Genomic DNA, 15,853 nt, shown 5'->3' with positions numbered 1-15,853 from the left:
TATCGTTCATTTTTAGAAGCTTCTTATTTAAAAAATGGACTTATTTTCTGACAAAATCAATCCTTTAAGTGTCAATAGATTTTTTTTCTTTTGCAGAATCTTACAATCTCAATTAATATGTGACAGAACAATTTAGAAGAAAAAAATCAAGCGGAGTGTAAAAGAAAAATGATAAATCATGAGGCAGAATTTAAGGATATAGGATACACATAAAAAAGGAGTAATTAGAAAGCAAATTTAAATACAGGTTACATTTTTATATTTTTTATTTTACACAATAATCGCTTTATTTATTTTCAGCGGAACCTCTTTTAGTGAATCAAAGATATAAAAAAGCACAATAAACTTTTGCAATTAAAATTATCACATAATTTCAAAATTCTGTATATTCAAACACTTTCTTGTTTTAAAATAAATTTACTTTCCGGTAAAATCAATTCTTTAAGTGTTAACAAATTTTTTTCTTCTACGCAGACTACAATTTCGATTAACATGCGACAGACTGTATGACGAAGAATCAAGCGAAATATGAAGAGTGAATGGTGGGGGAGAACTTAAGGATGTAGGATATAGAGAAAGAAAGGGAGTGAGGGAAAAAGGAGAGATGCGCAGGATGATAGTGAGATATGTCTAAATATATAACCGTGACACGTGATGGACGTGTTGCGGCCCCTGTCTACGGGGGTCTGGATGACCGGGGGCCTGGTCCGGGGCCTCGCGCGCGGCCCCGAACCCGCGGCACCCCGCTACGCGCTATGCATCAACACCCAGGATCCATCCCATTATACCTCATCAAAACAACAAACACGCCTTCCACGCTAAACCAACATCCTTTTGTTCCCATCGAATCCCGCGTATCCATCAGGATCGCCGCGCGAAGGATGCACGTCAGTGACGCGATCTCTTCGACGGGGGGTCTCTAAGGTGGGAGGGAAAGAAAGGGAGGAATTCGAGGAGATCTCTTGTGAAATGTTATTAATGCCGCGGGGTCAGAGGGATAAGCACGCTCGGGAAACGTCGTCCTGTAGATTTGTACCTGTCTTCGTCTCGTCTCGCAATGAACGAACGACGAAAGACGTTGATTCTCCTGGTCGAAAAGCACATGCTGCGATATAAATAATCCGACTGCTTCGGCGAATAAGAAGAGCCTGCGAGCTCCTACCGCGGGATAGAAGCGGTTTGGGAAAATTAAGACTCTGGAATTTCTCGGGTGAGTTATTCGTCGGAACGAAACCCGTTCAGTCATATTTCAATTTGTAGAGATAAAGAACTTTATGCCATTCCGGGAGCAAACGGCATATAATAAAATGAGTTACAAGGATATGGTGTCAATTAATTTTTAATAAGACACGAATATAAAACAATATACAGACATTTATTAATTTTAATATGCGATATATATTGATTTATGAAAATAAAAACTTGTGTGTGCAGTATTTATATCATGTGACAGATGCTCACATGACATTGACGTATTTTAGTACCGCGAATCGTTCTTAGATGGCAGCACGTAATACTTGCAGTAACGATTGCAACCTGATATTTGAGAACTTTATTTTGATAGTTAGTTTTAATAGTATCTATCTAATTGATTAATTACTATACAAACTTAACGCTGCAATCATATTACGAGTAAGTCTAGTATATATAAACTTACCTATTTTTCAAAAATTAAAATAGATTCGATATCTTTCTTTTTTGATATTGATTTATAATGTATGATGGCTGAAATTTGTGATCTGAGATAAAGACAATTTTCATTTTAAAAGTAGATAACTGGGATTTTACACTCTTTCTTTCTTGTTTTCTCTCTTGTGAGAGAAAGAAAAGAATGTCTGAAATTGTTCGAACAGATTCGATCGATCAACTACGAGGTTCGGCTGTATCAAGAGCGGCTGACAGTTTATTGCCAATCATATATAACAGTAATCAAGGATGGCATCAAACGCGTGTGACCTCAATAATCCATAATAGCTCACTCGTTATGGTTGACATGTCAATCTGAGTGCATATCTTGGTCATATATCCTTCTTCCATCATTTATTAGACAATTAGACATTTTGCATCGCAAAGTTTTTCCGCGTAACAAAATTTTCACCTGGCTATTAAGTAAAGATATCTTTTATTTATAGTAGACTAACTTAAATTATATATTACACGTGTGATGTAATAAAAACGTAACGAGATATCGTAAGATTCTGATTTAATATCAAAAGACCATATTAAAAAAAATTATTTTATTTTGCTACCATATTTTGCAGATATTTTATCTAATTTTAAAGTTACTTTTGTGAGAAAAATTTTTCTTTTCTGTAATATAATTTGTGATATATCGATATTGTAGAAAAGTATGTGTTTCAATAAGCAACGTTGAAATTAAGTACATCTACGATAGTTTTAAACAAAAATCAGGACAAAAGTAATACGTGCGTCAGCTGAGATTGTCATCGTTTTTTTTCAATCTATTTACTACACGATGATCGCTATCAAAAAAAAGCATTTTATCTATTTTAATTTTTTAAATTAATTATAATATTAAACGCATATACTTTGTATGCGATATATTTTGCGACAAAATGATTACCGCACACGAAATGCCACATATGATTGCTACTTTCTTTTTTGTCGTCAGAAAAACCCTTTACAATGATGAAACTCTTATAAAATGAATACTGAAATGAATAGTGAAAGGAGAATCTTTCATACATTTACATTCCTTTCGTTTCTTTATTTAGATTGTTACCACGCACAGATTTATTCTAGATTGCATAATAATTGCAATGTTTATTATGTTTCTTTATTGGAATATGAATGAAATATATTTATTTTAAAGAGAAAGGAGATAAAACAATTGAAAATTAAATTAAAAATGTAATGATATTAACGATTTGATGAAAATTATTTAATCTTGACAATATTTTTAATCTAAATAGGAAAAGAGAATATAATATAATTAACAAATAAAATATTTATCGAAATAAAATTGTACATAGACCATAATAAAATAGAAAGAGTAATATGTATAATAAAATTAGATATCTATAATATATTTTAAGTAATCATAATAATTAATATAGCAGTAACTTTACATAGCAAAAAGTTTTATTTCTTATATTTTTAAATTTCCTTTTTCTATAAATATGAAATAATTTATAGGTACAATCTTGTGTACAATTATATCTAAATAGATAAACATGTACCGAGTATTTTGACCAATTTGAAATGATGGGTTTGCGAGATTGATTCTAGTTCACGTTCGTTTCCCGTCAATCTACCTTCACTACCTCGATCAGCTTGTAATGCCGTCTGACACTTTATTATTTGCACTTCTGCGTTTGCACGGTGACATCCTGCCGCCAGGCTTGTTCAAACAAAGGGTGACAGCGAATCGACTGCATAATGATGAAGAAGGGCGTAGTAATTCGATGAATTAGAAAATAATATCCTTTGACTTTGAAATGCGAGATAAACTTAATATAATAAAGATTCTTGGTTTCAAGAATAGAAATTAGTTTATAAATCTACATTGTATATTTTACTAAACAGTTATTCAACTATCCGAGATTTTTTGATATTTTCTACGACTCTTGAAACTGTTCCGACTGTGAAGGATTAAAAATTCATAACACAAAACGGAAATAATTTCTCATATGCAGATTCGCGGCATCGAATTCGGAGGTCCAATTTCCATAGGCGCGTCCGGGGAAAAGGAGGATGTTTACATAGGTAAAGCCGGCAGTTGCGAGCGTATTTACACGAGGATTTCCCTGCGGCAAATCGAGCCGCAGGGCGAATTGGATACCAACTCCGTCGTCTCGTCCATATCGTCGACGAAGGGTAGCGGCGGGTCTGGATAAGGGTCGTAGGAGGGATCTTCTCCGTCGTCCTCGACGGTATGGTGGCGAGGAGGGAGGGAAACGAATAAAAAGGGGGCGAGAAATGGCGCGGATGCCTCATTACGCATGCACCCCGGCGGAGGGACGTGAGTGAGTGAGCGAGTGACTGACTGACGTTACCTCCTCGTCACGCATACGCTTACGGTGTGCACGTGAACGCACGTCCACGTGCGCAGACACGCCTATTTTGTCGAGTGTGTGGAGCTTTGCATATACAATACATGTGTACGTTTTGTGATCGTACACGCGGTGTAGTTTGTGGCGAACGTCGCGTCGTCGGTTTTTATTCCCGCGCGACGCTGCGTTGAGGGAAAAGGTCCTGGTACGAAGAGAAAAAAATCTGGCGGTGGAGGCGTCGGACAGCGTTCTAGATACCTTATAATAATTGAATACGTAAGTTAGAAAGGTTTTAAATATGTAAAATTTGTCAGAAATGTCGGACAAGCTAAAAAGTACGTTTTATTTGTATATCAAACATCGCGCTGTTAAAATGAAGTTATGCTTTGGTATCTGGAAGATTTACTTTGCAAAGATTTATTAGCCTTATTTATTAGATATTTTCTACATCTTTATTTAACGAATAGTGTTGAAATGTTTTTGTTAATGAATAATGAAAGTTTAGCTATTAATTTCCTTTGAATTTTTACTCTTTTCTCTTTTCATATTTATTTTTTTGTTCTTATACATTTTTCAAATTCTAACATTTTTGTACTTTTGAATTTCAGGATCTTCAATCTTACTAAAATCTTGGAGTATTCTTTGTAAGGTATTTAAATGATTTAATATTTTTTATTATATTTTATCATATTATATTTAATATTGTTATACATTAATTGTTTAAAATTTTTTAATATTTTTATCTTTATACAAAAAAATATCTCAGACGAAGACGAAACTTTCATTTATGAAATCGTCGAAATTATATTACATCCAAGCGAAAAATTATAAAAGTCTCTATAAAAATCAATATACGAATATATAAATCTTGATACACAAAAATACGAATAGGGTGTGTATGTACACAACAATTCTGACGAAACCGCATTAAGGCGCGTCGCGATCCGCCCTCTGTGTAAACCAGCCTCCTCTCTTCTCTCTCTTCTCTATCTTTCTGTCTCTCCTTCAACCCTCGACAACCTTCCTCACAGTTTCCATCTCTACCCTCCTGACGCCCTAATTGCGCCAAACTCTCCCTTTCCCCCTCCTGGCAGCTAGTCACTTTACCATAATCTCCTGGGTAATGGGGTCCCGGTGTGCGCGAGCGCGAGCACCCTCTCGACAATCCCTCGCGCGAGCGTACGGGGTTGTGTCGCGATCGAAGACTCGCTCTTTGTCGGCTCCGGCAGATTCTCGCGGAAATTGCTCTACCGCTTTTTCTACCCCGAGAATAAAAGTTGCGGACAAGCAACGCAGCTTTTTCTTAACGCCAATTACGCATGTTAAGAGACGTTTTCTTACTTCATGAGAATAGAAATTAAGGCGACTTTTTTTCAGCTTAACAAGTCGCGCAATAAAACTTTTGTCTTTTCTATCTACTATTCTTATAAATTGAATGTCTGCACTTCTATTATTATTCTTGAATTTTATTTCAGGTTTTTTTGAATCTTTTTTCATAAGTTAAATTTTTCTTTATTTTTTTTTTTTTTTTTTTCGATAAAATTAATATTAATTCTCTTTCAATCTTAGATGTTTTATATTAGCACACTTTATAGTATTTAAAATTATTGGCTGATACAGATTGATAGAAAAAAATAAAGATATAGTGGGGTATATTAGAGGTATGTATGTTAGCAACTATAATAGTGTCTAAGATGGCAATAGTGATACTGTAATATTATGCGACAATAATAATAGATTGTCTGGCAAGCGCGTCGACGAGAAAATTAACAGGCCCTAAACACAACTTATTGTTAGCTGATGGACCGCCAAACGTTTCTCCGTCGGCGTTTGAATTTCGAAAGAGGCTTACTACTTCCTGACTAGATGTCTACAATTACGGTCCAATTACGATGCATAATGGCGACACACTGTGCGCGATCCGAAATTGGCAGTAATTTGGGCGACAAGCGATTAGGACACGCGATCTATAACGGAAGCAGCCATCACGTCACGCCAATTATACCTCCTATTTTCAAACGAGCCGCAAAGTGCCATTGTCGCCGGGCATAGAAAAGAAGAAATCGGGGGATTTTTTTGCGTGTCGCCCGAATGTGCTGGCAAGCTGTCAAAACCTGTCATTTCGCGTTCGCGAACCTAACCGGCTCGGTCTGGTCGTAATAGGGCCCCGATCGACAGAAATGGCTGACACAATGGCCGCGAATAACCGGCCGTGTGGCCTTTCATACCTGGCCGTTTAGCCGCCTTAAACGAAGATCGGCTTGCCTGCTAAACACCGACACGCGATTGCGTGGCATCTGTCGACCGTCTCTCATGATACCCAATGACTAGAAAAATCCTTCTTTGTCGACGACAAAACATTCCGAAACTCCGAACCGCGCTAAAGACGCGACGCCAACATAACATATATTGGAATACCACAGAGATTGAATCTTGAATTCGTAATATGTATAGCTTCAAGGTTTTTATACTTTACATCTTCAAAGAATTCTGGATTTTTATAATTTATGAACTTTCAATTCTTAGTGTTAACTAAAATTTTTAATTTATCAACGTATTCTGTATTAATGCGAAAAATGAAGACTTGTTAGATTTTTAATTTGATTAAAATTAAACAAATCAACGAAATATCTTTAAAAAATTTTTAATTTAAAATATTTAAATTCTAACGCTTTTACTAAAAACGAAGAATTATAAATTAATGAAGTGTACGCCAGATACGTATTATTAACGCGAAAGGATCTGCCGATGATCTCTCCGTTCGTCATTTCTCTTCTACGCACTCAGACGACACTCGGAGCTAATTACAACCCCTTCGCGCGTGATTACAGAGAGACCCATTAGCGGTGAATTGATCGACGCGCGGCAGTAATAGACACGCGTGGCCGCTAAATCCTCGCGAAGTTCAGGATCGAGGCTTTCAGAAGCGCGCTGGAAGTCGGGGGAAAGGACAGCTTTCAGGATCGCATCCGCGCGTCGTTTCGTCTCCGGGGGACGAATCAAAACGGCGGTAGGGGGAGCAGGAGAGAGGGACGGTTTGCACACTCGGTTGACATCGAGATCCAGCGACGTGTCTAATTGGAGCCACTTTAACCGCGAGGGCGGGTAGGGTAGGATAAGCCGTGAGCCATCCACCACCGCTGGGAGATCACCCTCCAGGCTTATAACCGCCAGGGAGATCTCCTGCGAGCCTCTACCCTCGGTGGTTATACACACATACACACACACACACACACACAAAGTGTCTCCTCTCCCCTGGAACATCCCTGGCCGCTTCCCCGTTGTGTATCCTACAGCGAATCCGGCGTAAATAATGCCGATTATCCCCCCGGCAATTGTTTTATCGACCGGACTGTCCCGTTCGAGGAGAAATCTACGGGGAAAATTGGAGGCAGGGTTGAGGGAGTTGGTTGCCGCTTCTTTCCCCTCGAATGAGCCGTGGCACAGATTTACGAGTGATTCTAAACGAGGGCTGGCGAGGACTCGTAAAGTAAATTTCGCTTGTTTTCTCGTTGGTTCGAAAAAAGCTCGGGGAAAAGTGAGAAATCGAAGGCGTAGTAACTTCGTTTGAGAGCGGTAGCATTCAAAAAGGATCGAGGGATGCGCGAATTTTACAAGTTTATTATGGAGGAAGTGGAAAGTGGGAGTAAAAGAATGCACAATCGACAGCGCTTCTGAAACGTGGCGTGCATCGTTTAACGTATATTTACATAAAATTGAGAACGGAGCTGCTTTTAAATTGACGATAAATAAAATTATCATTATAGAAGTTTTTCTCAGGCAATCGCCTCGTGTATCGCATTTCTTTTTAGATAGTGAATGATTCTTTTTCATTATTTTTTTTTTTCAATATCTTCAATATTTCTTATTTTCTTTTATATTGCATAATAAGATAATTTTTTTCGATGTCGTTAAATTAGTAAAAATGAAAAAGGGGAAACCGTTCTCTTTTTTTTTAAGAAAAAAATGTAGTCTTTCAACTCATTTTGCTGATATTTTTACACGTCCAGTCAAAATGTCACACGTAACGATCGCATTATTAATTTTCGAGATTCTTCGGTCTTAATAGCCCCAGTCCAATCGAGGCTGGAGATCGCTTGATGGAATTCGCTGAGTCCCGCATGCTTTTTGCCTCTTGCTAATTATGAAATTACCCAAGAATACGTTCCGCACTACCGAGCTCCTCGCTCGTTCTCCTTTTCCATCTTCTGGAGCGATATTTGAGCGCGAATTATGCTTGATATTCTCTTCATCCTCCTCATTATTTCTCTCCTTGTCCTTCTTTCCTTGTCCTTCTCTCCTTGTCATCCTCAAGACCGACCTCATCCTTCGTGACCTTTCTCTCCTTGTCGTTGTGGCATCAAGAAACTTATCCGGTTAATGGCCCAGCCTTGTTCCGTAACATTCGTGAAATTCACAGGCTATTTTGGCTACCACCAGGCGAATTATGCTAATTGATTTGCAATTTAAGTCGTAAACAAATCACATTGGAAATAAATAATTAAATACTTAACTGAGATAATATTTTAATGGAGAAGTTTTAGAAAATCTGAGTTTAAGAGTAATTAATATTTGAAATAAAGTATTACCATCTCTCTCTCTCTCTCTCTCTCTCTCAGAGGTTATATATTAAATTAACATTTTGAATAGTAATAAAATATTATATTTTATTTCCATAAAATAAATTCAATATATTATATATATATATATATATATATATATATATATATATATATATATATATATACATATATATATCTGTTGATAAAATATTGAATACATTACTTTAGTCGCTCTCAAAAATAAATCAAATATAGAAAGTGATAAATCGAATGAAAAAAAATTTCAAAATATTTCAAAATTTTTATATTTGCAAGATGATGCGTTTTCAATTTTTATTTTCCAATTCACTTATATTTTTCATATTCTGTACATTCTGTACATGCGTGTATATATTTATATATTCTACTAGTTTATATGTCTCACTCAGAAACTCAATTTGATAATTACGCAACCGCAGGATATGTTCCTTGCCTCGATAAGCAACCATAACGATGCCACAATAATTACAGTAGAGTAGCGGGCAGCGAGGTATCGCGCGTAAAAAGAGAACGGCCGCTTATAAAAAGCAGATTGAGCGGCTGAAGGAAAATGACCGGAGGAAAAGTCGTTCGCGTCGACCTGCGCTCTCCTCCGTTCCCTTGCCTCACCCTTCAGACCTTAACGACTAAATAAGTCCCCTCAATTAAAAAACTAATTTCGATTAGAGTCCCCGGGCGGCCATTTGGCATCGTGTAACTACATCCCGCAGAATAGCAAAGGCGAAGGGTTGGAAGGGATGAAAGTCACTGAGCGCGATATACCCGGGGCGACGAAGGGAGGAAAATAATCGGTGCTATTTTTTTTACGCCGCTACTTCTATCCATCATTGTTGCGTTGTATGTCATTCACTGTGGTAGCGCGCATTAGTAGCATTCTGACAGTAGGGACATAATTTGGCATCTTGGAGAATATTTTACTGTATTATTCAAATGAAAAATAAAGACAATAGAATTTTATTCACCTTCAGGAGAATTTTGTTTTAATGTAAAAAAAATATATATATATATATATTTTCTTTTTTGTATAAAAAAGTATAAAACTCAAAATATCTATAAAGAAACAAAAATTAATTATAGAAGTTTTTGTAAAACTAATGTTATTTTTAAAATAACATAATTATTAGAATATATTATCAATTATAAAGTAAATTGTTAAATTTTTTAAACTTTTTTATCAAATAAAAAAATGTTATATACAATCATATTATTGAATGATCGAGGCCAAGATTATTCACGGTTCGAATTGTTATTTAGATGTTAAATAATACACAGGAGAGAACCTAATCCGTGTATCCAAGTTTACACGTTTCTAGTTATTTCTCTTCAATTCTTTTTCAGGAAAAAATTTTTGACTTAAGAACTTAATCCTCTGAACGCGAGACAATATTTCACAATTTTTCTCCATGGTTTTCTTTATATTGCATTCCCCTTAAGAATACTTTACGCAGAATTTTCTTCAGGCTTTATAAGCACGCACTTATTTATGTCAGTATTAGTATTTATGTTAGGTGCACACCTACGGCACCCCGCGGTTCTCAGGCGTAGACGCTTCAGCCACTATTTGTTATTCTAATGTCGCATTATATATTTGTTTGGGCGTGGGCGGGTGAAACCCGAAGTGTGAAACACGTTGTACAACGCCGATCCTCCTGGAATTCCATCCTCCCGTGAGGCTCACCCACGTGACTATGGGGCTTTGTGCCCATTGAAAAGATTTCCTTCGATTCGGTGGTATATCTATTCGTTCAGCGCGTGTTTCGCTTTTTCCTCCTCTTTCTATCTTTTCAATAAAGAAACGGATTTATCTTTGCTCCTACCATTCTCTGAAAATTATAACGCATTTATAATTTATTTTTTTTTAGTTCTAAATGTTTTCAAGCTGATGAATGTAATAATAAATTCTGTTTTAATATTCGTTTCTTCTTTCAGATTTCATGCATGTAAGTTAGTATTTTAATCTGCAATTTTTAAAATTTCTACGTACAAAGTGTTATTAGAGAGCATCAATATATATTCCATATAAAATACTTAATTATCATAATTGTATATCTTCTCTCTCTCTCTCTCTCTCTCTCTCTCTCTCTCTCTCTCTCTGTCTCATTAAATTGATTTTATAACATGAAGAAAATTTATTGTAGTCTTTTTTCATCATTTATAACTATTTCAACATATTATTTCTTCGCTCGATGACCATATATCGACTTTCGCGTCATCATCGTCGATTCTCATTAGTCCGCCCATCAGGTGTCGCAGAAATACCGTGAAAATGGACCAGCCTGCCGCAATGTGAGATTTTATTTTTGGCTCGCTCATAAATACGCACCGAGTGCAAAATTCAACGTCGCGATATTTTTGAGATCATTGTCATACAATTTTTGCCGGTTCGCTGCTAACTATTCGACAATGATGGAGATGATATGATAGTTACAGTATCATTTCCGACGTTGTCGTAAAACTTTAACTCGTTCTTATTGCGTATTCTTTGCAGCGATCGGTTTTTAGCTAGAAATGTGATAAGAATATCCTTTGGATAAAAATACATATTTTCCATATAATTAAGGACCTTATAGATAGTATCTCAATTGAACATTGATTAAACGTTATCGTTCTGTTAGTTTAATTATTACGCATTGAGTAATATAATTTGCAAAATAAGCTAATGCTATTTAACGTATTGTATCTTTTTAGCGTGTATTTTACTATAGGCACGTAATATCAAACCATCGATAACAGAATTATGCAATCAGCTGATAAAAGGCAATCGAATTAATGAAGCAATTAATTGCGCTATCTTTTCGAAAAAAATCCTATTACTCGTATATATTTATCCGTATATATTTACATGCGCGTGTGTTTGTGTGGTAGATTCGTACGAGTGTGACCCCGTGCAATGTCATTCGGCGTCCATCGTGTGCGGACTTACAATTAGATAAGCATCGCGCGACATTTAGTACCACAGCGATCACAGTGGCAGGTAGATGATTCGGAGCGGGCCCAAAACGATATACCTACCGGTGTGTCGCGTTTATGTATACCAGCAACACAACAGCAGGTAGGTCATAGTATACGACGCGGTCCACCGCAAATTTAAGCAGCTATTTAACCCTCCTTAAGTCCAGTGACTCCGTAAAGCTGCTGCATTTCCGAATTCCAAACGGAGGGGAAAAAGTCATAAAGTCGCAAAACATTTATTCAGCTCGAAATATTATAACACGTCTGAAAATATATTAAAATATAATTGCATAAAATCTATTTCTTTATTTAAATTTTCAATAGAATCTCAACGTTCGAAGTTTTATTGATTCACGACACGTCGGAAGGAATTCGCTCATACTTGGGGATCGATTCCGTCTTCACACGTGGCGAACCTTTCACCTACCTAGGCTAAGTTATGGGCGTACACCCCGATGATGTTCCCATCCGTATGGTTATATCTGTATCGGTGTCAGTGCGAGCAAATGCACACAGTGCCACCATTCCGATATGATTATGGTTGCGGCTATACATACGAAAGCGAGCGTGCTGCATAACCCCGCCATGGGTTATTCATGGGATATATAGCTCGGTACTTCCTACATGTGTTCTCATACGCCTTTCTGTCCTGTCCTTCTCTATCTTCTTGTCCTTTTCTACCTTTCCCGTCCCACTGTCCAAATGGTTTACTTTCTCCTTCTTCGTACTTTTGCTTCTCTTCTTGCTCGCTTCTCTTAAACGCACAACCATTTTTCCGCCCACACAGTACGATCTGCAAAGAAAGAGCAATCGAGAAGCACGTATTTTATATGTGCAGTTATCGACTCTTTCGATGTGAGAGAACACTTTCTCGCGATATACAGGCATACTCTATAAAAAATAAGAATATCGCTAATAAAAAAAAAACATATATTCAAGTAGATTCTTTTGTAAAATTTAATCCACTTAATTGACGCAGTATTTTTTTCGATTTGATTTAAATCAAATATTTTGACTCAAACTTTAAATCAAACTTTAGAAATATTGTATAAACAATGCGTCAATAAAAATTTCCTTAATAATATAAATTCAAGATGCGATTTAATTAGAATTTATATAAAAATAGAATTTAATTTTTTATTTTCGATCCAAAGAAATATTGTTGTGTTCCTGTTATAATAATATTTGTTTAGAAACTTTTTGAAGATTAAAATTTCAAGTTTTATTTCGAACCTCATGGTTTTCTCACGGGGGACGCATTTCCCAAGAAATATGTATACGAGTTCTCATTTTACATCAGCGTTATGTTTTACTTTCTGTAGGCTCTGAAAAGGGCTGGCGCCGCGACACTCTTGAGCAGAATTGAGTCCTCGATCTCTTGGCGGCCCTCGAGTCGTCGGAAGCCCGTGTCTTTCCACGAGTCGTCGATGTTGTCCCTTTACTACCTTCCCCGCACGCATCCTCGTCTCTTTCTCTCTTCTAACTAAAGTACTCGGTGTCTTTGCCCGACATCGTCTCCTCGTTATCGCCGCCACGAACGGCAATTTCGTCGTTATTATTAGGCCTGCTCGAAGCTGAGCGGGGGTGACCGTGGAAAGGAACCGTGTGTTTACCCTCTCCAGAAACCACTCTAGAACAGCCGAGAAGCTCGTGCCATGAGAGCTCGGAGTTTGTAACTCTGCTTGACTGGTTTCTAACGAGCGGTCCTTTCCTTTTCGAAGGAGAGGTTTTAATGCATGTAGGTAAATTAAATCACAAAAGCGAGTGTTAAAATAATGTCTCTTTATTGCTTAGTATACAGACAGTAAACTTCAATCTTAATTTTAATAGTAAAATTATTTTTAAGATACAGAAAAAAATAATCTTGCCTGATTTTTTTTTCTCATTGCGTATATTTTCAATATTAATTATACGATCGATTTCCTGTCACTTTATTAGCATTTTTACATTAGTCTCACTCATCAACTTCAGCGGCATAATTAATAGAGTTATGGTTATCCATCTTAAATTACATTTAAATTATATTTAGTATATTTTGAAATAATATATGTAAATTAAATAATACATCAGAAGCCTAACGCGTCGCGTAACATGCTAATCACTTGGCCACGGCGCCAGTACGTAGAAAGAGAGAGAGAGAAAGAGAGAAAGAGAGAGAGACCTGCGATAGAATCAGTCTCACTGGTGTCGGTATACTTGGCCTCAGAATCGCCACCGAAGGCGAACCCGATCGTTCCGCGTGGGTGGCCTTCCACCTCCTCCTTCTGAAGCCGGTGCCCTTCCACCACCATGGTCTGTGTGGTGGCGTGGTACGGTGGTGTGTTCGCGCAGGCCTCTCTTCTCCTCGGATGATGAATGACCCTCGCGTACCCCCCTCTCTTATGGTTCGCACCCTGTCGTGGCCCTACCGGCTCTCCGCGTCTACCTACGACCAACGCATTCGTCGGCCCTCTCTCCTCCCCTCTTTTCACTCCACTCCACCTTGATATTTCCTTCCCCTCCCGCATTTCCCTGGTCTTTCCCTCCCCTCCTTCGTCATCGAGCAGCCTCGCAACACGACGTGTTCGCTCTTCCTCTCCTTCCGCTAGCTCGCTCGTTTTATTTCTCGTTTATTTTTCCCACCCGCGAACCGTCGAGATGCAATTTGCATCCGAGCTGCTGCTGCTGTTGCCGCCGTCCCAGCCGGTTGCTGCGAGCAACAATCGGCGTAGAGGCCTGCGACTCACCAGGGAAAATTGTTGTCAGCGGGAAGAAAATTTTATTAATTTTGATCAAGGCTGCAAACAATTGATACGAATTGATCTTTTGTTATACCAAGCACAAGAAAAGGAATACTACGATATTCGCCATAAATTTTGCCGACAAACAGTCATTATTGCGATTGTAAATTCGCTATAATGATTTAAATCGATATTTATTATAAATGCGTTGTGCATTAATAGTTAATTTATTTCTTTGAGCAGTAGCATCTCTTTCTCTCTCTCTCTCTCCCTTTCAGATAGATTACAATATAGTAATGTCATTCGAATTTCAAGATGCATTCACGCAAGTTCTCTGACTAACGTGCAGGACATTGATATTCACGCGTGACAAAACTCGTTCACGCGTGATGATCGCCCTACGAAAGCATCCTCCCGAATCCACATTGCGGCCACACAGTCATAATATCCGTTTAACAGCGCGTTTTAAGTAGACCCAGACGACTTTGAAACGCGACCGCGCGCACGCAGTTAAGTGGATACAGTCGTAGTCCGTTAAATGGCAAACTTTACAGCGAGTAACGACTGTGAAAGGCGACGGTGACACGTCCCGGCAGCCGTCTTAAAAAGCACCAAGGGTAGTCGGCGCGAGACTGGAAGGGAGAGGAGAGAGCGAATTGTTCCGGGGAACCGGCTCTCGTTCCTGCGGTTCACGAGAGAAACGACTTGACGACTCGCGCGCGAGCTAGCTCCTCTTTCCAGCTACCTGAAGGCGATTCGAGAGATGAAAGGAGGAAAGGCGCGGAGAGAGAAAGACCGTCCGGGCTTCATATTTTATGTTTTAGGGAGCCTTTTATGCGCTCGACTACGGGAGCACCCAGCGTGTCGAATAGAATTTGGAAGGCTGGGTTACATACGATAGGTATTTTGACATGCCCGAGAAATTAGTATAATAAAGGGGGGCTAGAGAGAGGTAAAGCGCCCCTGAGTGCCTAAACACACGCCGTAAATCTTCTCCCCTCTCTCTCTCTCTCTCTCTCTCTCTCGCTTCTCCTATTTGCCCCCCGGTACTGTCACCGAGACATCCGCGCACGCACACGTCGTTCAGATCGAAATTGTCTCGTCGAGATCCACTTTGTGGCATTTGATCGATCGAGATGCGTTTCTCTCGGACGCTCTTTCTAACGGTCCTCGCGTGTTGCGAGTCTTTGTATGTTCTCTTTGGTGATTTTATTGCCGCTCGCCGTAACGTCTATTCACCTTTTCCTTCTTCCATACCGCATATCTCTCGTCGTTCGCTTTTGACGATAATGCTCGCGGAATTCGATTGCGTTTTACCGCTTTCCGTTTTACCGTGGCGAATATCCGCGATACGTGTCCAGAATGAAAATTCACTGCGAGATATGTACCTACCTACTGCAGCGGAGACATGAACTTCTGGAATGTTGATGAGACGCGGCAGAATGTCGACAATGTAGTTAGTAATATGACTATCAATCATATCTTTAGTAACAAGAAATATATAAATCCTACTGTGGTGAATATATAGAATTTTAGATAAAAGCTCAGGTGCAACGAAGAAAGTTTT

This window comes from Anoplolepis gracilipes, chromosome 3, assembly GCF_047496725.1.
Source record: "Anoplolepis gracilipes chromosome 3, ASM4749672v1, whole genome shotgun sequence".
Lineage (NCBI taxonomy): Eukaryota > Metazoa > Arthropoda > Insecta > Hymenoptera > Formicidae > Anoplolepis > Anoplolepis gracilipes.
The sequence above is the reverse complement of the archived record's forward strand: the minus strand, read 5'-3'. Positions refer to the sequence as shown.